We start from the raw sequence: 24,983 nt of genomic DNA, 5'->3' as shown, positions 1-24,983 counted from the left end.
TTACTCCGTTACTCTGTTTCCTCTGTTTTATAGATCTCATTGCGAAGCTACAGGCTCGGGGATCGTCAGCAACTAGTCACACTATCACTATCCACTGTTTGGTACTGCTATGTTTTGGATTATCTTATGGCATGTATAAATAGACTAGTGGCGGAAGAATATTTTGGTTAATGTATATAGCCATGCGAAAATGGCTTATATATGTTTGAGCATAATGTTATAATCATTTGGTATGGAATGGTTAATCACTATCATAATTTGTGCTATTTATGCTAAAAGGGCTAGTTGAATCATGGAAACTATGAAATAGGTAAAGTCTACCTTAAAGGCAGATGCTGGCAGCAGCAGTGATGTAGATTTGGAAAATCACTAAAAATAGTAGGATTGGAATTAAATAATTAATAAATTATGTAAACTAACCTTGATGAATCTATTTTCATATGAAAGTAACGAAACGATCATATGGACAGTATGTTAAGAGATATTCAGGTTCTCGTGAGACAGGACCAGAACGGTTTCTGGATTCCCTGTTCCAATTTGGAAATTCATTATAAATTAACCAGAGATAATTAGAAGTCATGCCATATATTTATAGATTCCTGTCTGAGTCTAGTTTCTATAGAAACAAACGGCATCAGTATTGAAGCTCTGTGCAGGGAGATATCCAAGTCGTAATGCGCAAAGGTCAGTGTAGTCGATCCCTGTAACATGGGAGACTTTGACTAATAAACTGTACTAATTGGCCCGACCAAAAATTCTAGAAAAAAATATGTAGATGGGCATATGAGTCTAGTTTCAGGGAAAAATTACGAAACTGATTTTCGAGTTGTGAAACTCAAGATATGATTTTTAAGGTGACAGTGTCGCGGTTAGCCAACTGCCTAGAAAATTTTAAAATGGACTGCGATAGTAAGCGAATTTAGTCTGTGAACCCCTCGTGTCCGACTCCGGCAACGGTCTCGGGTACGGGGTGTTACAATTTGATTAAGGATGCCGAGCAGAAAGTTCGAGTAATTCGCGAAAGTTTGAAAGCCGCTTCGGATCGTCAAAAGTCGTATGCGGATTTGAAAAGAAAAGACATTGAACGTCAGGTCGGAGACAAAGTATTTCTCAAAGTTTCACCCTGGAAGAAGGTGCTTAGATTTGGTCGTAAGGGCAAATTGAGTCCGAGGTTCATCGGTCCGTATGAAGTATCCGAACGAGTTGGACCAGTTGCATACCGATTAATTTTGCCCCCTGAGCTCGAAAAGATTCACAACGTTTTTCATGTCTCGATGCTTCGATGATATAGGTCCGATCCATCGCACGTAATTACTCCATCGGAGATCGAGATTCAATCTAATTTGAGTTACGAAGAAGAACCAGTTCGTATTTTAGCACGTGAAGTAAAAGAACTACGAAACAGGAAAATCTCATTAGTAAAGGTACTGTGGCATAAACACGGAGTCGAAGAAGCCACTTGGGAACTTGAGGACTCTATGAAGGATCGATATCCTAAATTGTTCACTGGTAAGATTTTCGGGGACGAAAATTTCTTATGTGGGGGAGAGTTGTGACAGTCTAAATTAGACCCTAGTTGGAATGTAGTTTTGGGGCCATAAGACCGAGTCCCAAGAGTTTATTTAAAATTTAGTTGCATGTCCTCTATGTGTATTAGTGCATGTGTGAAAATTTGATGATTTAATTTAGACTTATGAATGTGAATTTCGTGTGATTGACTTAGTTGAGAACTTAAGAAAATATGATAGGGGAATGTGTAAGGACCAAATAATAACAAAGTGAGGGATCTTGGGTTTGCATGTCAAATTGCCAAAAAAACCCAAGTAGTGGCCGGCCATGCCATGATGCCCATCCCTTAGGTTGAATTTCAATGCAATTATTTATTAGTTAACAATTAAAATAAATAAAAGAAAGGAATTAAAAAGGAAAAGATGAACAAAATGAGGATGGAAGAAGGAGTGTTCATGTTTTCTTTCTTTTGCAATTGCCGTAACTAGAGGAAGAGGAAGAAGGAAGATTCGGCCAAGGTGGTCCTCTAGATTAAGGTATGTTCAAGGTTATTTTTGGAAGTATATACAACCTTTGGGTGATGAGTCTAAATTCTATCTATCTCATGGTTGGATTTGGGGTTGTTGGAGAGTTAGGATTCGGCTAAGGAGCTTAAAAATTTTAGTTGATACCTTGATGCTATTAGCATGCTAGTTATATGGATGTGTTAAGTTGCTTGTTATGTTAGCATGAAAGTTGAAATTGTTAAGCTATTTTGTTGGAGGTACCGAATTTAGGACTAAGAAGAGAATGAGTATTCGGCTAACATAGTGGAAAGGTGGGTGTTGCCAATTGTTAGATTTAGACTATGGGAGTGGCTATTATGGGCATTAAGATGTGGAACTTAAGAAATGTAGTTATATGTGGATTTACATGATGTTACAAATAGATGTGAAACTATGCTAGATTAGGAAAATTTGATCAAGTGTTCATGAGATGAAATTAGGTGTTTAAATGATGTTATAGTTGACATTGTACATATATACATACATTCGGCCATCTAATTGAGTATGAAGGTGGTGTTAAACCTAATTGTGATGCCCATTCGGAAGTATATATACATATATATACATAAGTATGCCCATTCGTGATGTTACCTTTAATTATGTGTATAATCGACTAAATGGGTAATTAGTGAGGATGGTTGCCGAATATACAAACATACATATACATGTGTAATTGAATTATGAATGTTTAGCAAGATGGTTAAACTAGTTGATTTATTGATTAAGCTCAAGGAGTTAAAGGAGGAGAATCAAGCAAAGGCAAAGAAAAGATCATCGAGTAGCCGAGTTGGAACCGTCTTACCCAACACAAGGTAAGTCATTAAGCATATATTTGGTATTGATTTAAATAGTCATAATGTCTATGTAATTATGTCGAATGAAATGATAAATATATATATACACGTATGCATGGGGTGATGAAAGTATTGAATGAAAAAGAAAAGAGGTGAGGTGTATTGAAATGTAGATTTCGACACTAAGTGTGCGGGTATAAACAATTATGATCATGAGATTGGCACTAAGTGTGCGGGTTTAAATTGCATAGCACTAAGTGTGCAAGTTTGATTATATAGCACTAAGTGTGCGAGTTTGATTATGTAAGCACTAAGTGTGCGAGTTTGATTATGTAAGCACTAAGTGTGCGAGTTTGATTATATAACACTAAGTGTGTGGACTTACTATATGTTTTTGAAGCACTATTGACACTAAGTGTGCGACCTTATTGAGTTGGTCACGGACAGCGGACGAGTAAGTGTCTTGAGTTCGTGGCTAATAGACGTTATGTTTATATTTGGAATTCTTGCTTGATAAGTTTTGAACCTATGTGATAATTATACTTGAAGTGACGTACATGAGATTCATCGTGGAATAGAGGGAATGTTATTTAGTTGCATGAATGTAACGAGAATGAAAGCATCCATGGAGAATGCCTCAAATACCATGTTGAGTAGCATATGAAAAATTGATGTAGTACTTTGTATGATATTGAGCCGAAAGGTCTAAGGAACTATGGCATAGTTGGTATGGGTGGAGAGAATTAACCCCTTTTCACTTGTTTTCTCATGTGATAATTTATTAATGGATGATTATGTAATGCTTATGACTTACTGAGTTATATACTCACTCGGTGTTTGCTTGTCGCCTACTTTAGGTTTCTTGGACTCGTCTTTTTGCGTGCTTGGGACCGTCATCGAAGTCATCACACCGGCTAGCAACTTTTGGTATCTTCTTTTTAGTCGGTCTAGGAGAACATTTCGGCATGTATAGGCTAATATGTTTTGTTGAAATTTGGTATGTAAACTTTTAGCCATGCGAAAATGGCATAAATGTTCGGTTGGATTTGGTTCTATAATGTTAGGTCGTAAGTCTTGGTAATTCGATTTTTATGCCATATGTCATGGTTGATTATTTTTGGTGTTAAAATTCATGATATGGCAATAGTGTAGTAGGGAGATGTTTGACAATGATTGGCCTTTGGCATGGCTAGTCATGATCATAATTTGTGATATGTATGATGAATTACTAGTTAGATCAAGGAGAAATCACGAAATAGGCATAGTTGCTTTAGTAACAGATGCTGGCAGCAGCAGTGACGTGAGATTGAAAAATCACTAAAAATAGTAGGAGTAGAATTAATTAATGAATAAATTATGTAATCGAAGCTCGATGAGTCTATTTTCATATAGAAGAAACGAAACGACCATATGAGCTGTATGTTAGGAGATAATTAAACTCTTGTGAAACAGGGCCAGAGCAATTTCTGGATTCCCTGTTCCTACTTTGGAAATTCATTATAAATTAACCAGTGATAATTAGAAGTCATGCCATATGTGCATAGATTCCCCTTTGAGTCTAGTTTCTATAGAAACAAACGACATCCATATTGAAGCCCTGTACAGGGAGATATCCAAGTCGTAATGCGCAAAGGTCAGTGTAGTCGATCCCTGTAACATGGGAGACTTTGACTAATAAACTGTACTAGTTTGCCCAACCAAAAATTATAGAAAAAAATATGTAGATGGGCATATGAATATAGTTCCAGGTAAAATTTACAGAACTGGATTTCGAGTTTCAAAACTCAAGATATGATTTTTAAAGCGACTAGTACGCAGATTGGCAGCTTGTCTGGGAAATTTTTTTTTTATAAGTGGTTTGAAGTCTGTTAACACCTCGTGTTCGACTCCGGCGACGGTCTCGGGTTCGGGGTGTTACACATGATGAGGGCACTTTCATAATAACTCTTTGTACCTTTCCCATGCCAAATACAAGGACTCATCATCCATTTGTTAGAAGGCAGTGATCTTGTTCCTTAACTTAGCATTCTTGCTAGGTGGGAAATATTTTATAAGGAATCTTTCTGCTAACTCTTGCCATGTGGAAATTGAGTTCGGTGGCAATGAGTTCAATCAGGCTCGAGCTTTGTCCCTCAGCGAATATGGGAACAGCTTCAATCGTAATGCATCTTCAAGTACTCCAGCTAATTTGAAAGAATCGCTCACCTCCATAAATAGTCTTAAGTGTAGGTGAGGATCTTCGGTAGGTATTCTACTGAATTGACCCACTATTTGAAGCATCTGGAACATGACTGGCTTCAGCTCTAACTATTGTGCCTCAATTTTGGGTATTCTAATACTCGGATTAAGATCATTAAATACTGGCATGGCATACTGTCGTAAAGCTCTATCCCTATCATCAGCAATAAGGATAGGATTTTGAGCAGGGTTTGCTCTGTTTCCTTGGATTGGATTTTCGAAGTTTATCTATTCGATCCTCCTCTGATTTGCTTGTCTTTTTCGCTGTCAGAAAGTTCTTTCTATCTTAGGGTCTACAGGGAGTAGGTCAATAATTCGGCCAATATTCATAAACACCTGAAATAATCACAGAAAAATTAATTAAGTTAAAAATTAAACAGAAAAAAATAAACCAAAATGTAAACTAACAAATTCACAACTAATGAATTTTTAAAATAGTCTCCGGCAACGGCGTCAAAAACTTGGAACGACGGAAATGTGCAAGTGTACACAATCGCAACAAGTAATAAAGTGACAAGTAAATGTCGAGTTATCGTATCCACAAGGACTGTGAAAAGGATTATTTATGAATGCAATTTAAAACACTTTGGTGAAGAAAAATATTTTGTTTAAAGAGGGTGATTAAAAACTTAAGAAAATTAAAATAAAAAATGAAGTAAAAGAAAGTTCTAATGCACGGTTTCAAAATAAGATTTAATCAAGATGATATAATTGTGTTGGATTAATTACACTTCTCATCTTAGAATTATTAAACTTATGTTTATATTGTTACGAATAAAATCACGGCAACCCGGTAATTTTCTAACTTATGAACATACTTACATACCAAAATCCATTCATCTCTTGACATATCCCTATGTCAATTCAACCGACTAAACAGATTCTAGTAAGCAAACATGTTATTGCACATACATACTCATTAAACTGAACTAATCTCTTGCATATCCCTATGTCAATTCAAATGATTAATTAAATCTAACAAGCATATAAAAGACTATGTGAGGTAACAAGGTATCCCTACCTTGAAATAGTTTAATCACAATAATCTTGCAAGTTATGCAAGGCAATAATATTGCCAGATACATTGCTAATTTAACCTTCAGCTACCTTAGAAGAGTAAACATGCACTGTTCAAGTACTGTGTCAATTAATTACAATTTCAATCTGTTTAAATAATTAATTCATTAGTTACCTCACAATCGTAACGCAAGAATAACTTAGGCATGATTTTACTTAATCAAGCATTTTACCGAGGCCTATAACAACATAAACACAATTTTAACAATTTAAGAAGACGAAATGCAATCAACCCAACACGAAATAAATTCAAGTTAAGCTGATTAAATTAACCATTCCAACAACATGAATACTTATAGATATGTTCATCATAACAACAACAAAAATTAAAGAGATAGGGAACAAGAATCAAATCCGGTGGTTTTTTGAGGCTTGACTTGGTTGCTACGTTCTTCCTTCTTGTTGTCCTCAACGATAAAATCTTCGATGAACACTCAATTGCTACTCCAAAATGGTTGAAGAACACCCCTTTTCCAAGGGAAGAAATCGGCATAAGAGCAAGGGAATTGAAATAGAAAAATGAGAGAAAAAGAATGAGAGAGGAGAGAAGTGTTGTGAAATGAATGAGCAATGAATGAGATGCTTTGAATGATTAGCCAAGGGGGGATTTTATAGCTAAGTGTGGCAGCTGAAATTTTCTAAAAATAGAAACCAAAGAGTCACCCCTTGGCCGGCCACCTATGTGGCAAAGTTGATGCTTTCAATTTTGCTAAAAATGGCTTGGGGCAAATCCAAAAATCCACCAATTGTGGAGGGGTTTGAATGCAAATTTTGCAAGAATTCAAGGTCTTCTTTGAAAGATTAATTAATCAGCTAATTAGCTGATTTGGGTCAGCATATGGCCGGTTTTGGGTTGCCCAATCTTTGGCCGGTTCACTTCAATTGGTTCGGTTCAACTAGACCACTTTTTCCATAATGAATTAATATTAAGTTATTTAGCCCAAATTAAATTGGGTATAAATTAAAATTAATTATATTATGAATTAATATACATAATTGGACCGTCCTAGGCAGGAAATTAATTCACCTTGATACTTCAAATTGCTTCGTGGTTTTGTGCTTTAAGTAGTGTCTGCCGAGCCATTTTTCGCCCTTTGTGCAATTCTGTCGAAAATAACCAAAATTACTCAAAATTAATTATAAAATTAACTAAAATTCATCATTTTCATATTTTAAGTATAATTTAATTATTTTATAAAAATTAATTATTTTTCGACAAGAATTTAATTGAAACGGTATGATTTTAAGCTAAAAATGGTATGTAAAAATGCGCAAGTTTTTGTGTTTCCAATAGACACCAAAATATTAAAAATGGAATTGAGTTCATCAATTTTGAGTGAATCTTTCTTTCTTTTCTATTGATTGTGTCTCTAAATTTCATTCTGGTATAAAAAAATTTGGAGTAAAATACAAATTGCTCTGTTCGAATAAAGACATTGTATCTTGAGAATAGTATTTCTTGATCATTGTACACACGGAGGAGAAATAATTATTCTTAAGATAGTTTCTTGGAAACACCTTAACTTTACAAGATATCAATTTTGGACCCAACCAAATATTTTTTTATACAACACAATCTACTTGTGCATGGTATCTTAAAGATTTAGTGGGATTGGATCAAAACATTTGATATCCCATAAACAAAGGAGACTATCAAATAATGCCTACTGAAGAGCTGATGGAAGAATTATCTTTGAGATTTATGTAATATTTATCTTCCTTATTTCAAGGGATAATTGATTGTATAATATTGAGTATGTTAGCAAGTACATACACATATAAAGTACATACACATGCACTATTGTTGTAATAATCAAGCGTGTTACTTGGTTAAGAATCCTAATATTTCAAGGGGAAAACTTTAAGTACAATAGTGAGAAGTCTAAACTGGTGAGTGTTAGAACTTGAAGCCGTTTGTTGTACGAAGTGCTAAAATAGTGAATATTTTATTTGGGGTAGACCTTAAAGATGCAGGGAAGCCAAACTATGTAAACATATCTTGTTTTGTCTACTTTCCTGCATGTTGGAACTAGTCTTAGCATTGCTTCAAGTCTTGTTTGTTTCTGCATTCAAATATAAATTTGAACTCAACAAAAATCAATAAGAGTATTTATACCTTTAAATAATTAAGAATGTCATCTATTAATTTTCCCTAAAAAAAATTGAAAATAGCATGCTTATTGTGTTTCCACAAAAAAAAAGAATAACATGTAATTTCTTTTATAATTCTACTTCACTAATTAATATCTATTCCAAAATAACAATTTTTGGTTCGAATAGTTGTTTCTTGGAACAATTGATGTTCAAGAATAGCCGCATGAAAAACCAACTCATGTTTAGAAAGTTCCTATTTAGAACAAATCTTACTCAGAACAACTTTTACCTATAACAACTATGTTGAGAATAACTCTTAGTTTGAATATGGTGCATGTCTAATCCAACAAAAATATTTTTTTTTACTAAAAAATATACATTTTTGTAGATAGTAGTGAGTGGGTCATATCCATAAGGTTCGATGGTAATTCTATTTCATTAATAATAAGTAAAATAAAAATAAGAGGGTTTTGTAATTAAAAGTTAAAATTGTTGAAAGACAAATTACAAATAAAATTTGAGAAATCAAAATGGTAAAAATCTAATCAAAAGCGAAATCCCAACCAACATGTGCTTTCTTGATTTGTTTAATGTATTCATCAATTTTTTTGCACTATGAAAGGGTTGGGATTGACTCCTTCATAATTACTTTATTTTTGTGCATCCAGATTTTCTAAAGGATAATCACGAATTTTGTAAGTTCATTTTGCATGATGTCCCTGCCTACAAGTGCCAATTCCATGGTTTGAATGATCCATATTTTTTTATCAAACTTATGCTAAGGTCACTAGTGCGAACCCCTAACAATGAGTCAAACCATATCAGTTTGGCAAAATTGCATTCCTAGAACAAATGATTTACGTCCTCCTCATTTCTTTGACAAAATACACTATCTATGCTTATGGAATTTATTCTCTTTTGTATATTAGATTTACAAGGTAAAGCCTGTTAAGGATTTTTTGAAGAAAAATGGTCACCATGTATGGTAACTTTAGTGACCATAGAAATTGCCATATTTTCTTTGGGACATCCGAGCTATGTGTCTAGTGCTTTTTAATTGCATACTATCAAGAACCTGAAAATAGGCTGATCTAACCATGAGTATTCCATCCTGAGTATGCTTCCATTTAGGTTTAGTAGGGCCTTCAAACAAGGACCTTAGAATACTTAATTATTGCCTATCCAAATTAGCAATTGTATTCAAATTTGGCTCCAATCTAAAATTCAATTCTCCTTTTATATCCAATACTATGATAGATGAATGACACATGGATTATTAAAATAAAAGAAGTAAAATAAAAGTAGCAAAAAAATCAATGGAAGAAAAAACACTCTAATACTAAAATATCATTTTCTCAAATCTAACTCTCTCATCTCTTCCAATAATCAAGTGATGAAAGAGTTTAGAATTAGAACATAATAGCACACTAAAAATAGACACTAAATGAACATACAATTAAAGAGGGGTGGATGGATTGAGTTGTGAATTTCCTATATACTAAAGAAAACCCTTTAGGAGCTTTTTTGTTTCCATTTTTTTCGTTACTTTAAAACTCGCATATGTAGATCACGAGTCAAGTCAATTCTTAAAAATTCTTGTTATTGTAATTTGTAGTTAAATGACTTTTGCTGAAGTATTTGTTTGGAAAAATTGTTGATCGTAATTTTGCTTATATGTAAATATCGTAGGGGTTAGCATGAGTCTAAATGATTATGTTTTAATGTAATAGAATAATATGTTTGTTTACTATTTGTTGAAATGTCTCAATGAAATTTTAGCATTTTTTCAAGAAATTTCAACATATTATAATTTTAGATTTTGTGATACTTTTAATATATAATTATGTTAGTTTTGTTTATTTTCTCTTCGCTAAAAAAATTAGAAATTTTCTATTCTTGGTTTTGTTATCCATAATATAAATTTTAGCATTTTCTTTTTTCATGATAAACTACAACTGAAAAAATAAAATTAATACCAATAATCTAAGATTAGTGTGTGTTGTCTTCCAAAGACATCAAATATTAGTATGTGACATATAAATTCATTGGAAGTTTAATTAAAAGCTAAGAACATCATAACTATACCGCCATTAAAGACTCACATAGAGCTTCGAGTGATATAGTTGTTTCTTTTTCTTCTCTTTGGTGTCTTCTCCTAACTCATAAACATTATCTTTAAGATATGGACTTTTCAAGGCTTCGAACCTGATAGTGATATGGTATTGGATATAATTGAGGAAATGTGTATTGGATAGGAGATAAACCCATTATATTCCTAATCAGTATCTGGTTAGGAGCCTCATAACCTTCGATAAACTCCATTTGTTGTCATTTTTCTAGGTGATATTATGTTTGATGATCTCCTTACTATTATGCTTCTTTAAGTCCATGAATCAACTGATTTCATTGACTTTGAAAATAAATTTTTTTATTTACTAGTAAAAGATTTTTTAGTACAGTGGCAATAAAGCGAGAGAAATATTTTAGTAATGTGAGAAATTTTTTTCCTTTCTCTCATAATTTAGTAAAAAACCACTTACTACATTATTTATGCATGAGAACTTCTACTAAAAATTCTCATGAAAAGACAATATATAAAAACTTAGTTTTAATTATTAATATTTTATTTATTTTCATTGATAAGAAATATTACTTTTTAGAAAATTATGGTTTTGAGGATGTACCAAAGTTAACACGAAACAAGTATCAATGCCACTTCATTTGACTCTTTTGAAACAACAATTCTTGTGTAGAAATAATTGTTATTTTTTGGAACAATTGATGTTCAAGAATAGTTGACCGCGCCATGATGTATGAACGTCAAACGGAGAATTAGCACTAAATATAAGAATTTAAAAGCGGGTTTGACTATAAGTGTGACAGGTCAGTTGTAATATTTATATGTGTTACAATAGAACACTTTGAGCTTCCACATATCGAACCCAAGAGAGATCAAATATAAGATGAACGAAAATGATCAAGCATACAATTAAGAAGACTAGCTAGCTAATATCTAAGTTTTATATTATGACAATTTAGAATTCAAGTTAATTACACTAAACTATACCTTGGAAGACTAAATTCAATAACAATCAAAACTACAACTAATATCAATTCGATAAGATAAAATAGTTGATTGACATCTATGTTCCTAATTAATTCTTGAATTAAGGATCTAAGGTGCTCAAACTCCTAATTGGTCCAATTTCACCTCTCGATCACTATTTTACCCAATTAGACGATTTAGTTTGGTTTATCTCTTAACCTCGTGAAACTAAATTGGGATTATCAAATTAGGTCAAAATAGGATCTCCTCTCGATCTCACCTATCTAAATGTTTCCTTAGAAGCGTCTATTCCAGATTTTGAAGTTTATTTAATTTAGTCCAATTTTTTGTGATTTAGTCACTGACCCGAAAATTAATCATGCAACATTTCAATCAACCAACCAGTACAAAACACAATTTCTACTCACCATCAAAATAAAAAAACCAGTCAATTTCATGCTTAAATGATTCATTAAGTAACCACAAAAAGGGCAAGGTTTAGAAATGCATAGTGACTCTTGAAAGAGTTTTTTTATGAAGATGATAACAACAAAAATGATGAAACCCACAACCCAAGTTAATATTTTTGCACTTCTGATAACCAACAAGAAGTAAATCTATTGAATGATTTAATAAAAAACCCAAAATAACAGTGAAGAGTTTGATATCTATTTGAAATAAAACTAAAAGAGTAGTAAGAATAAAAAAGGAAACAACAACTAACTACTCAGCTAAGAAAGGAAAACCTAGAAGGCTAAAAAAGGTGAGGGAATTAAAGGGGTTGACAAAAAGATGATAAAAAGATCCCCTTTTGTTGTGGCGTAAAGATGCCTTAAATACATTAGATTTGTAACATCCCTTACTCGTATCCGACGTTAGGACAGGGTTCGAGGAATTACAAAACTTAAACATAAACAAGCATACAAATCCGAGCCATAAAATTTCATCCAAATTTGAAACCTTTCAATCACAAGCAATTTATCCTATAAAAAGGCTTACGAGGCCCAAAACATACATCGAGAGCGGTTTGGGACTACATCGAGAACTTTCAAAACCATTTTGACACTTACAAATTTTTTTCTTATTTTTGTGAGTCACATGCCCGTGTGGGTAGGCCATATGGTCACACACACTCGTATGGCTTGAGACACGCCCGTGTCCTCAGCCCGTGTAACTTTCTGACTATGATGTCATCAGCTAAAATAAGGTCACACGGCTGAGTCACATGCCCTTGTGCTCAAACTGTGTGGCGAATTAAATTCCAAAATTAGGTGCAGACTTCACATGGCCTGGGCACACACCCATGTCCCAAGGTCGTGCCTTTAACGCGGCAGAAACACACACCAGTGTCTCCGCTCGTGTGTTTACTACTGGGCATTCTGTTTTGCATTAATTAGGGTGCAGGGGACACACGACTAGATCACATGCCCATGGGGCAAACCGTGTGCCACACACGGCCGAGACACACACCCGTGTGGACAACTTTGGGGCTATTTTCTGAGCCATTTGACACTCTTAAATGCTCATTCAGTCATTCATCTTTGATGGCATGCAACATAGTATATTTAATCACTCAAATACTCACAAACATGATTAACCCATGCCTTTGCAATGTCAACATATCTCCTATCCCAAACCATCATGCTTTCATATGGCATTCCACACCAATTTCATATTCATTCCTCATGCTAAACCTACTTTTAATTTATTCAATTATACCATAGTTTTGGTCATACTTATTAGCCATGATTCATTCATTTAGCACATGTGCTATTCATCACACTACTCATCCACAAGCAATCACATTAAGCATAATACATCGCATGCATGCATAATTGATTAGGGTTACAACACAAATAATCAATATAAACCATATCACATGGCCATATACAAAATGAATCAAATATTATCATAAGCCAACACATTTGGCTAGACCAATATGACATATAACAGAAAGACCAAGTTCCTATACATGCCATACTTAAAATATCAAGACTAACTATACCAAATGTCCAGTTGATACTGTAATAGAGCCTCCGACGCCCTTTGATCCTCGAGCTAGCTTGGCGATACTATAAGAAAATGAAAAAGAGAGAGGAGTAAGCATAAAGCTTAGTAAATTCACATGCAAATAAATAGCAACAAAATCAAATATATATAAATGCAATTGACATAACATAGTTTACTTATGTGTTATCATAAATTCATAGGCATAGCTTAAATTTGAAGACATAACTTACACATTTTCAATCTTACCAAAAGCTCATCACATGCCGAGCTCATTCATATGAGTTTTTTTACATAGCTGTACCAACTCGTAACACATTGTCATATTTCCTCATCATTGACTTACTTGTTGAATAACTCACAGGTTTACCCATTGAACATTCGGAATACTATCGGATACACGGAAGACTTGCACATAGTGGTTCAAATGTAGCTACATGCTACCTCATATCACAATCACACATTGCTCGCTCTCGAACTAATCACGGGCCTGCTCACACAAGTTGGCAGTCAAGACGTAACTACCCAGGCTGCTCACACAAGCTGACAGGTACCCACAACACATGCCGGGCTACCCAGCCACCAGTAGAACGTACAAGACTAGCACTTGGATTCACATAATCACATATACATATAATTTCATGAGCTCACAACGTCATAGTTCCTAGTGACATGTCACATCGTATCCTACATTATTCCTAAGGTTCAAACGGGATTTTCTCGATAACTCGTATTCGTCGAACTTGTTCACAATGTCATTCTCATTGACCATAAAGTCATTCATACACTCGTCATAATAATTAATTCCTACATTAATAAAGCATTAAAACATGATTCAACATTGCATTATTTACACATGAACTTACCTCGGTACAAAATATGGACAATTAATTCGATTTAGTCCAAAATCTTGATCTTTCCCCGGTCTAGGTCCGGACTTCGTTTTTCTTGATCTATAATAGCAAATTTAGCTTATTTAATCATAAAATTATTCAAATCAGTCCAAAAACTAGTTTTAGGCAAAATTTTGGTTTTGCCCTTATACTTCCACATATTTACAAAGTAGTCCCTAGGCTCGTAAAATAAAATATGTTCATTTTCTTTGTTACCCAAGCCTAGCTGAAACTATACCATGCCCATATCAGCCCACACTTTCCTTTATTTCACATTTTTACTAATTTTTGCACCTTTTACAAACAAGTCCTTTTTATGCATTTATATAAAAAATCACTTAGTAAAATATGTTAAACATACATCAAACTTTCATTTTCTTCCATTAAACATCAAAATACAAACATGTCACACATGGGTCAAATTTCATACATGAACCCGGATGATCATGCTTCAAGACTCCAAAAATGCAAAGAATATAAAAAACGGGGCTAGAGAGCACTTACAATCAAGCTTGAAAAGTTGAAAACCCTAGCTATGGAACCCTTGCAAATTTCGGCACACAAGGAGGAAGATGGACACAATTTTGACTTGATTTTTCCCTTTTAATTCTTTTATTTACCAAAAGATAAAAATGCCCTTAAGGCCTTTCTTTCCAATTTTTCCTATTCATGCCCATTTTTGTCCAAAATTTTAAAACTTGGTCAAGTTGCTATTTAAGGACCTCTAATTAATGATCCAATGCAATTTCATGCTTGAAGCTTATAGAGCACAAGTTTTACAACTTATTCAATTTAGTCCATAAAGTTAAATTGGACACTTTAGATATAGAATTCTTTTCATGAAAATTTCACACAAACATGCAATCATATCATGTACCGTCAAATAACCATAAAATAATTATTTCTATTTTAGATTTGTGGTCTTGAAACCACTGTTGTGACTAGACCCTAATTCAGGATGTTACAAGATTCTTTAACCCTAACATTGATAAAAACGTCCTTAAAAAGAATTATGTGACTTGATGTAACACCCTTTACCCGTCTCGATCGCCGAACTCGAGCAAAAGATGCTACGACAATGATCAACATTCAATAAATACTTTTATTAAACATAGACTCAATTATTTAATTGAAAACATCATATGATCGAATGTATTTAGAATTCAAATTATATAAGGACCTAATTGTAAAGTCTAAATACGGAAAAAAATTTCAAAATTTTAAAGTTTAAAGTAAATAGTGAAAATCAGTAGTTGGTTTCGATACTAAATCGATACCTTTTTGAACTGTTTTCATTTCAAAACAAAGAGTATCAATATTTTAAGAACAAGTATCAATACTTAAATAAATATCGTTACCATTTAGGAGTTCTGTTTGTTTTAAAACTTTTGATAAGGCCATGTATCGATACTAGATGCCAAAATATTGATTCCTAAGTTCAGAATGATAAAATCTCATATTTAAGAGTTCATTTCTTGCCATATTCACCTAACACTAAGAAACAATAATATCACTTATTTACAAACCTTCAAAACAGACTCAAACCATATAACACCCCTTACCCGTATTCGACCTGTATGCTTAGACCATGTGGCGAATTAAATTCCAAAAATTAAGTGCAGACTTCACACGGCTTGGGTACACGCCCATGTCCTAAGGCGGTGTCCTTCGCACAACTGAGACACACGACCGTGTCTTTGTCCCTGTGTTTACTACTGTGCATTCTGTTTGGCATAATTAGGGTGCAGGGGACACACGCCTATGGAGTAGACCGTGTGTAATAGATGGCCTAGACACATGCCCGTGTGTCTAACTGTATGGACTATTTCTAGGCTATTTTCCAAGCCATTTTCCACCCTTAAGCACTCACATACTTAAATCCACTTTATGACATGCAACATGTCACATTTAATCACCTAAGCATACAAATTCATGGTTAACTTATAACTTGTCAATGTAAACCTATCACCTATCCAAACTATTATGCTTTCATATGGCATTCCGCACCAATTTCATATTTGTCTATCATCTTTGCTAACCTATTCTCGAGTTATACATTTGTACCACATTTATTGCATACACATTTGTCATATTCCATGCACCAAACATATATGTCATCCATCACACCCATTAACCATAAACAACTATAACCACATTAAAGCACAAGCACATTTGCATACATACATCAATAATTAGAGTTACAGCCCAAATAACTAATATGAGCCTCCTCTCATGGCCATATACAAAATGATCATATTAACATCATGAGCCAACACATTTACTAATCAATATGACACATAACAAAATGCCAAGTCCTATACATGCCATACTCAAAATAATAAGGCTAGCTATACCCAAATGTTCAATTGATAGTGTGATTATGCCTCCGACGTCTTTTGATCCCCGAGCTAACTTGGCGAAACTATAAGAGATAGAAAAGAAAGGGGGTAAGCATAAAGCTTATTAAGTTCATATACAAATAAAATGCAACTTAAACAAGCATAATTCATGCATTTAACATAACAATAATCTTGTATTTTATCAAATCTGATAAGTTTATTCGTCATACATATATATATACATGTTCTTACCACGAGCTCATCATATTTCATGTCATTCATATGAGTTCGATGTACATACTTGTGCCCACTTGCACATAATAACTTACTTTCGTGTTTTGATGCAATCATTGCGATTACTCATTGAACTTTCTTGAACACTACCCGTTGAACACTCGAAATACTACCGGATACATCGGAAGTTTGCACCTAAGTGCCTTATATGTTGCCAATGCTACTTCATATCTCAGATCACATGTTGCTCGTTTACGAGCTACTCACGGGTCTGCTTATGCAGGCTGTCAGGTTTTCGCAACACATGCTGGACTACCTCACCATCAATAACATATACGAGACCAGTACCTATACGAGACCAGTTCGGACGTCACATATATAATGAACTGAAACCACAACTCAATGAGTTCAGATTATATAATTCCTAGTGACATGTCACTTGTATCCTAAACTATTCCTAAGGTTCAAACGGGATTCTTCAAAACCACATTTTTGTTGAGCTTGCTCGTAGTGTCAATTTCAATACTCATAGCACTAGTCACATACTCATGGAATAATTAAGGCATCATTCATAATAAAAATGTAAGCATTTAAACACATGGTACAACATCTCATTAATTATATACATACTTACCATACATGCAATATTAAGCATATAAAGAATGGTATCTGTTGCATTATTTGCAAATGAACTTACCTCGGTACAAAATGATAGAAACGAGCCTAATCCTCGTAAACTTTATTTTTCCCTCGAACAAGACCAGAATCACGTTTTTCTTGATCTATAATGCCAAATTTAACTTGTTTAATACTTAAATTATTCATATCGACCTATAATACATACTTTGGTAAAATTACCTTTTTACCCCTAACTTTTCACTTATTTACACTTTAGTCCTTAGGCTCGTAAAATGAAATGCATTCAATTTATTGGCTATCCAAGCCTAGTCAATTCATATTCTAACTCATATCAGCCCATATTTCTCATTAAAACACATTTCTACTACTCATTTTTACACATTTTTTAAACAAGTCCTTTTAAACCATTTTCACTAAAAATTATTTAGTAAAAGATGTTTATCACACATCAAACATTCATATTCCTCCATTAATCATCAAAATACAACCATGTCACACAAGGATCAAATTTTATACATGAACCCTAGCTCAAAATAATGGTAGAAATTATAACAGCCCTCACCCGTATTCGACGCCGGGATAGGGCTCAAGGCGTTACCAGGATTTCACATTCATAAACATATTAAATCAAGTCACTAAGTTGCGCTCTAATTTAAAACTTTTCAAATATGTATATCATTTCCCTTAAACAGGCCTTTGAGACCTAAAACATGTCTAGAGGCAGCACGGGACAAACCTGAGAACGTTTGATAAACTTTGGGCACCTTGGAAAATTTCTTTTAACTTGAAGTGTCACACACCCATGTGTCTAGCCCGTGTTCATTTAACAGACTTACCATTTCAGATGCAGGTGACACACGACCATGCCACACGCCCACGGTGTGGCCCGTGTGTTACACATGGCCTAGGCACACGCCCATGTACCCAACCGTGTAGACCTTATTAGGCTATTTTCCAAGCCTATGGTCACCCCCTTTTTAACACTTATACTTAATGAATATTAAAAACAAAGTAAAACATAATTATGCTCTCATAAATGATCTTTGGAAAAACTCGTTGCATGGAAACCTCATATCATTGGTTTCGTACATGCTAGGTTATTTCCCATCTTGTATTTATGTGTTGTCATACCACTTTAATACATTCAAGATTGGCTCATTCTTATGACTTATTGCCAACTGGAATTCAACCATCGCACATGATTACAAACTTGCATGGAAATTTTGTAGGTCATAGCCTACTTCAAAACAAGCCGATCTCTATGGCCATAAGCAAAAAGATAAATTTATATTTACAAGCCTTCATCTGGAAAATCAAATGACACATATAACAAAATACTCAACAGACCTATAAATGCCATTGAACAATTTAGAAATGTCTTTATACCAAAGCTGGTCTATCTGATAGTATACTGACTCTCCAACCGTCCTCCAATCTTTATGAGTCCTCGAGCTTTGTGAAAGACAGGAAAAAGAAAGAGGTAAGCATTTTCATGCTTAGTAAGCTCGAATAACCAGAAAGTAAAGTTACCAAGTAATTAGCATGCAATCAAATTGGGCAATACATTCAATGAGCATAGGATGACTTTCCTATCACATACATTCAATCAAAGAGTTAGTCACATAACAATGCACTAAAAAAGTTATCTTATATGAGCTCATCATTCAACATCTCATTTGTATATATGTATCACATTAATCTCGGTGACTTTCTAGAATATCTCGATGGAATACCCATTTATCGTCAATTCATACAATGATCGTTTTTGATATGCACTCCCGCGAACCTCACATCTTATGGCGGGATTACCAGTCCAGGCTAAATCCCCTATTTTATAAACTCATAAGGTGATGTCAGGATTACCTATGTAGGCTAAATCCCTTATAACGACAAACACCTTTATTGAGCTCGGATCTAAATTACTAGTCCAGGCTAAATTTAGATCCTAATCAGATTACCCGTCCGGGCTAAATCCATAATGTACACATATTCTTCAGGAGGCTCGACCATTCAAAGGAACACCCATCCAGGCTAGATCCTTTTATAAATGAGATCAACAGATTACCCGTCTGGGCTAAATCCTTACTGCAACACATGCAGGACCTCATTACACATGCCAATCATGGTTTATCCATCGAATTCCTTTTTTAACCTCAACCGAGACAGTTATCATAATTTATACTTAAACATGCATTTCATAGAATTTCATGTTATTAATAAATGCAATCATCATGCATTCATAAATCATATAATTAGGCACATTGAGTGTTTACTTTAAGTTATCCGAACTTGCCTGGTATTCGTTTCGGTGTCGTGTTTCGGTTATTTCAAAACCTTTCGCTTTCCTCTATCGACCTCCGGAATTTATTCCTCAGGGTCTATAATAATAAAAATAGATCATTAACACTCCACATTATACATTTCAAGTCTAAATTCCAACCCCGGTCCAAATGACTATTTTGCCCCTAACTTTTCACATTTTGATGATTTAGTCCCTAGGCTCATACAATGAAACGCATGCAATTTCTACCTTACTCAAGCCTAGCGAACACTTTTCCCTCTTATGGTAGCCCATATTTTCCATTATTTTCACATTTCTACCACACATTTTTCAACTTTTGCAAAAAGGTCCCTTTAGGGGTATTTCATGAAAATCACCTAGGAAAAGTTGTTTAACACACTTCAAACTTTTATATTCCTCCATAAAACATCAAAATACAAGTAACTCATGCATGGGTAAATTTTTAAGCATGAACCCTAGCATGAAATATGGGTCGAAATAGAGAGAGCAAGCTATCGAGATTTCAAAATTACAAAGAACATTAAAAAGGGGCTTGGGAGCACTTACTATTGTGCTTGGAAAGCTTGAAAACCCTAGCTATGGAAACCGTAGAAATTTTGGCAGCATGGAGAAGAAGAATGACTGATTTTTGGTTCATTTTTCCCATTTTATTTCACTTAAATGCCAAATGACCAAAATGCCCTTAAGCCCTTTCTTTGAAATTTCATCTATGCAAGACCATTTTTGCCCAAAAAAATTAGAAATTGGGCAAATTTCTCCCCAAGACCTTCTATTTTATAATCTAAAACAATTTCATGCAAATTGCTTCTAAAATCCAAGTTTTGTAATTTATTTAATATAGTCCCTAATTTTCCAATTGGGCACTTACTCAAAGAATTCCTTCATGAAACTTTAACACATGCATATTCTCATATTCTAAGCCTCGTAATAATCATAAAATAAATATTTTGATGTTAGATTTATGGTCTCGAAACCACTAGTCCGACTAAGCCCTATTTTAGGATGTTACAGAAATGGATAGATCATGCATCAAGGATTTAAAATATGCAAAGAATATTAAAAAGGGGACTTGGGAGCACTTACAATCAAGCTTGAAAGTTGAAAAAACCCTAGCTATGTCCTTAGAAATTTTGGCAACCCTTGAAGAAGATGGACAAGATTTTCACTTCATTTTTCCTTTTAATTCATTTATTTACCAAAAGATAGAAATGCTCTTAAGGCCTTTCTTTAAAATTTTACCCATGCATGTCCATTTTTGTCCAAAATATTAAAACTTGATCAAATTGCTATTTAAGGACCTCTAATTAATAATCTAATGCAATTTCATGCTTAACGCTTCTAGAACACAAATTTTGCAACTTATTCAATTTGGTCCCTAAAGTAAAATCGGACACTTTAGGCACAGAATTGCTTCATGCAAATTTCACACAAACATGAAATCATGTCATGGACCATCAAATAATCATAAAATAATTATTTCTATTTCAAATTTGTGGTCTCAAAACCACTTTTTTGACTAAACCCTAATTCGAGATGTTACAACTCTCCCCCTTTAGGGATTTTCGTCCCTGGAAATCTTATCGATGAAAAGGTTTGCCTCATGGCCTCTTCGGGCTCCCATGTAGCCTCTTCAACACCATGTCTTTACACTTTCACCAAGGCAATGCTTTTATTTCTCAACTATTTGACCTCTCGAGCCAAAATCTTAACCAGCTCTTCGCCATAAGCCATATCTGGTCGAATCTCAACCTCTGTCAATGAAACCACATGCGAAGGATTAGATCGGTATCGGCGCAACATAGACACATGGAACACATCATGAATCTTTTCCAACCCTGATGGTAAAGCCAATTGATAGGCAACCTGCCCTATTCTCTCGGTGATCTCATATGATCCTATAAACCAAGGACTCAACTTGCCTTTCTTGCCAAATCTCAAAACCTCTTTCCATAGCGATACTTTCAAAAGTATCTTATCATTGACTTGATACTCAATTTCTTTCTGTTTCAAATTCACGTAAGATTTCTGTCTATCCGAAGTGACTTTCAAACAATCATGAATCACCTTCACTTTCTCTTTGGTTTCCTTGACTAGATGGACTCCGTGAATCTAATTTCCTCTCAGCTCAGTCCAATACAAAGGTGTTTGGCACTTATGTCCGTATAGTACCTCATAAGGCACCATTTTCAAACTCGACTGATAACTGTTGTTGTAGGCAAATTCCATCAACTGTTGGTACTTTTCCCAACTACCTTGGAATTCCAACACACAACATCGGAGCATGTCTTCCAGGATGTAAATTACTCATTCGGACTAACCATTAGTCTGTGGATGAAAAGAAGTACTAAAATTCAACTTTGTACCCAATGCTTCTTGTAACTTTTTCCAAAACCATGATGTGAACCTCGGATCTCTATCCGATACGATTAATATAGGTACTCCATGAAGTCTTACAATTTCACCAATGTACAATTCGGCTAACTTATCAAGTGAGAAATCGGTACGTATCGGGATAAAGTGAGCTGATTTAGTCAATCTATCGACAATAACCCATATAGCATCTTTCTTTTTCAGAGTTAAAGGTAAACCTGTCACAAAATCCATAGTAATCGGATCCCATTTCCATTTGAGGACCATGATGGGATGAAGTAAACCTGAAGGTACTTGGTGTTCAGCCTTTACTTGCTGGCAAACTAAGCATTTCGATACAAACTTTGAGATATCTCTTTTCATACCATTCCACCAATACATTTTCTTCAAGTCATTATACATCTTTGTGCTGCCCAGGTGTAATGACAAACAACCGTTGTGCGCTTCATGTAAAATATTTTGAATCAACTCAGTGTCTTTCAGAACACAAATCCTACAGCAAAATCTCAAACAACCATCGAAGTCACTCAGAAAATTAGGTTCACTGCTGGACTCACATTGAATTCTTTTAGCTTGAAGCAGCTCCTTATCAACTTTTTAAGCATCACAAACCTGTTGAAGAAAAGTCAGTCTAGCTTTCAATTCAGCTAAAATCGAACCATCATCGGACCAAGTTAGCCGTGTATTCATAGCCCTCAAGGCAAACAATGACTTTCTACTCAAAGTGTCGGCGACCATATTCGCCTTACCCGGATGGTAATCGATCACAAGCTCATAATCTTTTAGCAGTTCCAACGATCTTCGTTGCTGCAAGTTCAAATCCTTTTGTGTCATCAAATACTTAAGACTTTTATGATCAGTATAGACATGCAATTTCTCACCAAATAAATAATGTCGCCAAATCTTCAAAGCAAACACTATAGCAGCCAACTCTAAATTATGTGTCGGATAGTTCTTTTTGTGAGGCTTCAACTGTCTCGAAGCATAAGCTACGACCTTACCCTCTTGCATAAGTACACATCCAAAACCATTCAAGGAAGCATCATTATAAATCACATATTATTTACCTAACTTGGGTTGTACTAAAATCGAGGCCTCGGTCAACAATGCCTTTAATTTCTCAAAACTCTGTTGACACTTTTCTGTCCATTCGAATTTGACATCTTTCTGTAACAACTTCGCCATTGGAGTAGCAATTATGGAGAATCCTTTAACAAACCGTCTGTAATAACTGGCCAAGCCTAGAAAGCTTCTAACCTCAGTTACATTCCTCGGCAGTTTCTATTCAACAATAGCCGCGATCTTACTCGAGTCTACTCTAATACCATCATCTGAAACAATGTGGCCCAAGAATCCAACTTCTCGAAGGCAAAATTTTCTTTTACTAAACTTAGCATACAACTGCTTGTCTCTCAAGGTTTGCAAAACAGCCCTCAAGTGCTCGGCATGCTCGGATTCATCGCGAGAATAGATCAATATGTCATCAATAAAAATGACAAAAAATTTATCCAAATACTGTCAGAAAATACTGTTCATCAAATCCTTAAATGCAGCAGGTGCATTTGTTAAACCAAAAGGCTTGACAAGAAATTCATAATGGCCATACCTCGTCTGAAAAGTAGTTTTCGGCACATTTGAATCTTTCACTCTCAATTGGTAGTAATCGGACCTCAAGTCTATCTTTGAAAACCATGTCACTCCTTTCAACTAGTCAAACAAGTTATCAATCCTTGGCAAAGGATACTTGTTCTTAATACGTAGGGAGAAGATGCGTCCTCATGTACTCATATAATATAGGCCTTAGCCGGAGCTCTAGCTTCAGATCTCACTGCCATATCCTTTGTTACATTCTTACTACTAGCCCCATTATCGACATTTCTCGAAGGTCTCCCTTTGTAGTTGTACTACTTGGCCTTGTACTTTGAAATTTTTCTTTCTCAGCCATCTCAGGACAGTTTTTAATATAGTGGTCTTGAGAACCACATCGGAAGCAAGATATATCGCTCACCCTACACCTACCAAAATGACCTCTACCACATTGTTGGCACTCGTGTCTGGGAGCTCTATCGTTACCCACACTAACCACAGAGGTAGTCTGAGATCTAAAACCTGAATTTTGCTTCTTACGATTTCTGTACGAATGCTCGACCTACATATAAGAATGAGAATACATACCTCTGGATTTCTTAGACTGGGATAGAAGTGACTTGCTCATTGGCCTCTTTATTATATCTCTAGCTTCAGTTTTGGCTCTTCTTCTTTCCTTGGTCAGCTCCTTAGCTTTACAAGCCCGATCAACTAGCACAACAAATTCCTTTAGCTCAAGAATACCTACTAACACTCCAATGTCCCCATTAAGTTCATCTTTGAACTTTCTACACATTTTTACCTCAGAGGATACACATTCTTAAGCATATTTACTGAGCCGAACAAACTCTCTTTCGTAGTTAGTAACTGACATGCAGCTTTGTTTCAAATCAAGAAATTCCTTACGCATTTGATCGATGAATCGCTCACTGATGTATTTCTTTCAGAACTCTTCTTGAAAGAATTCCTATGTGACCATTTCTGTCGGTACCACCGATACTAGTGTTTTCCACCAGTAGTATGCCTCATCTGTCAATAGGGAAATAGTACACTTCAAACATTCATCAGGTGTGCAGGATAGCTCATCGAATACCTGAATGGAATTTTCGAGCTAAAATTATGCTCTTTCGAGATCATTTTTGGCATTGCCCTACTCTCGTCGGCTCCTTGCTTTTGAATTCTATTAGCTAGGGTTCTACGAAACCTCATAAACTCTATACCTTGAGGCACTTGGGGTACGAGTTGGGGATTCAGAGAAAGTGGGGGAGGTTGAGCATTCGGGTTCATTCGAATGAACTCTATGTACCAG

General features: G+C 34.8%; 1 non-coding gene across 1 annotated transcript; it reads left to right on the top strand.

Annotated features, from left to right (window-relative positions):
• The first annotated feature begins 4,764 nt into the window (after nucleotides 1-4,764).
• On the top strand, nucleotides 4,765-4,870 carry LOC121229950 (small nucleolar RNA R71). The gene has a single exon (XR_005927901.1). It is a non-coding gene; the product is annotated as a small nucleolar RNA R71 (small nucleolar RNA).
• The last annotated feature ends 20,113 nt before the right edge of the window (nucleotides 4,871-24,983 follow it).

The sequence above is a fragment of the Gossypium hirsutum genome, chromosome A05, assembly GCF_007990345.1.
Source record: "Gossypium hirsutum isolate 1008001.06 chromosome A05, Gossypium_hirsutum_v2.1, whole genome shotgun sequence".
In the NCBI taxonomy this organism is placed as follows: Eukaryota; Viridiplantae; Streptophyta; class Magnoliopsida; order Malvales; family Malvaceae; genus Gossypium; species Gossypium hirsutum.
This window is presented reverse-complemented; position numbering and strand designations above follow the sequence as displayed.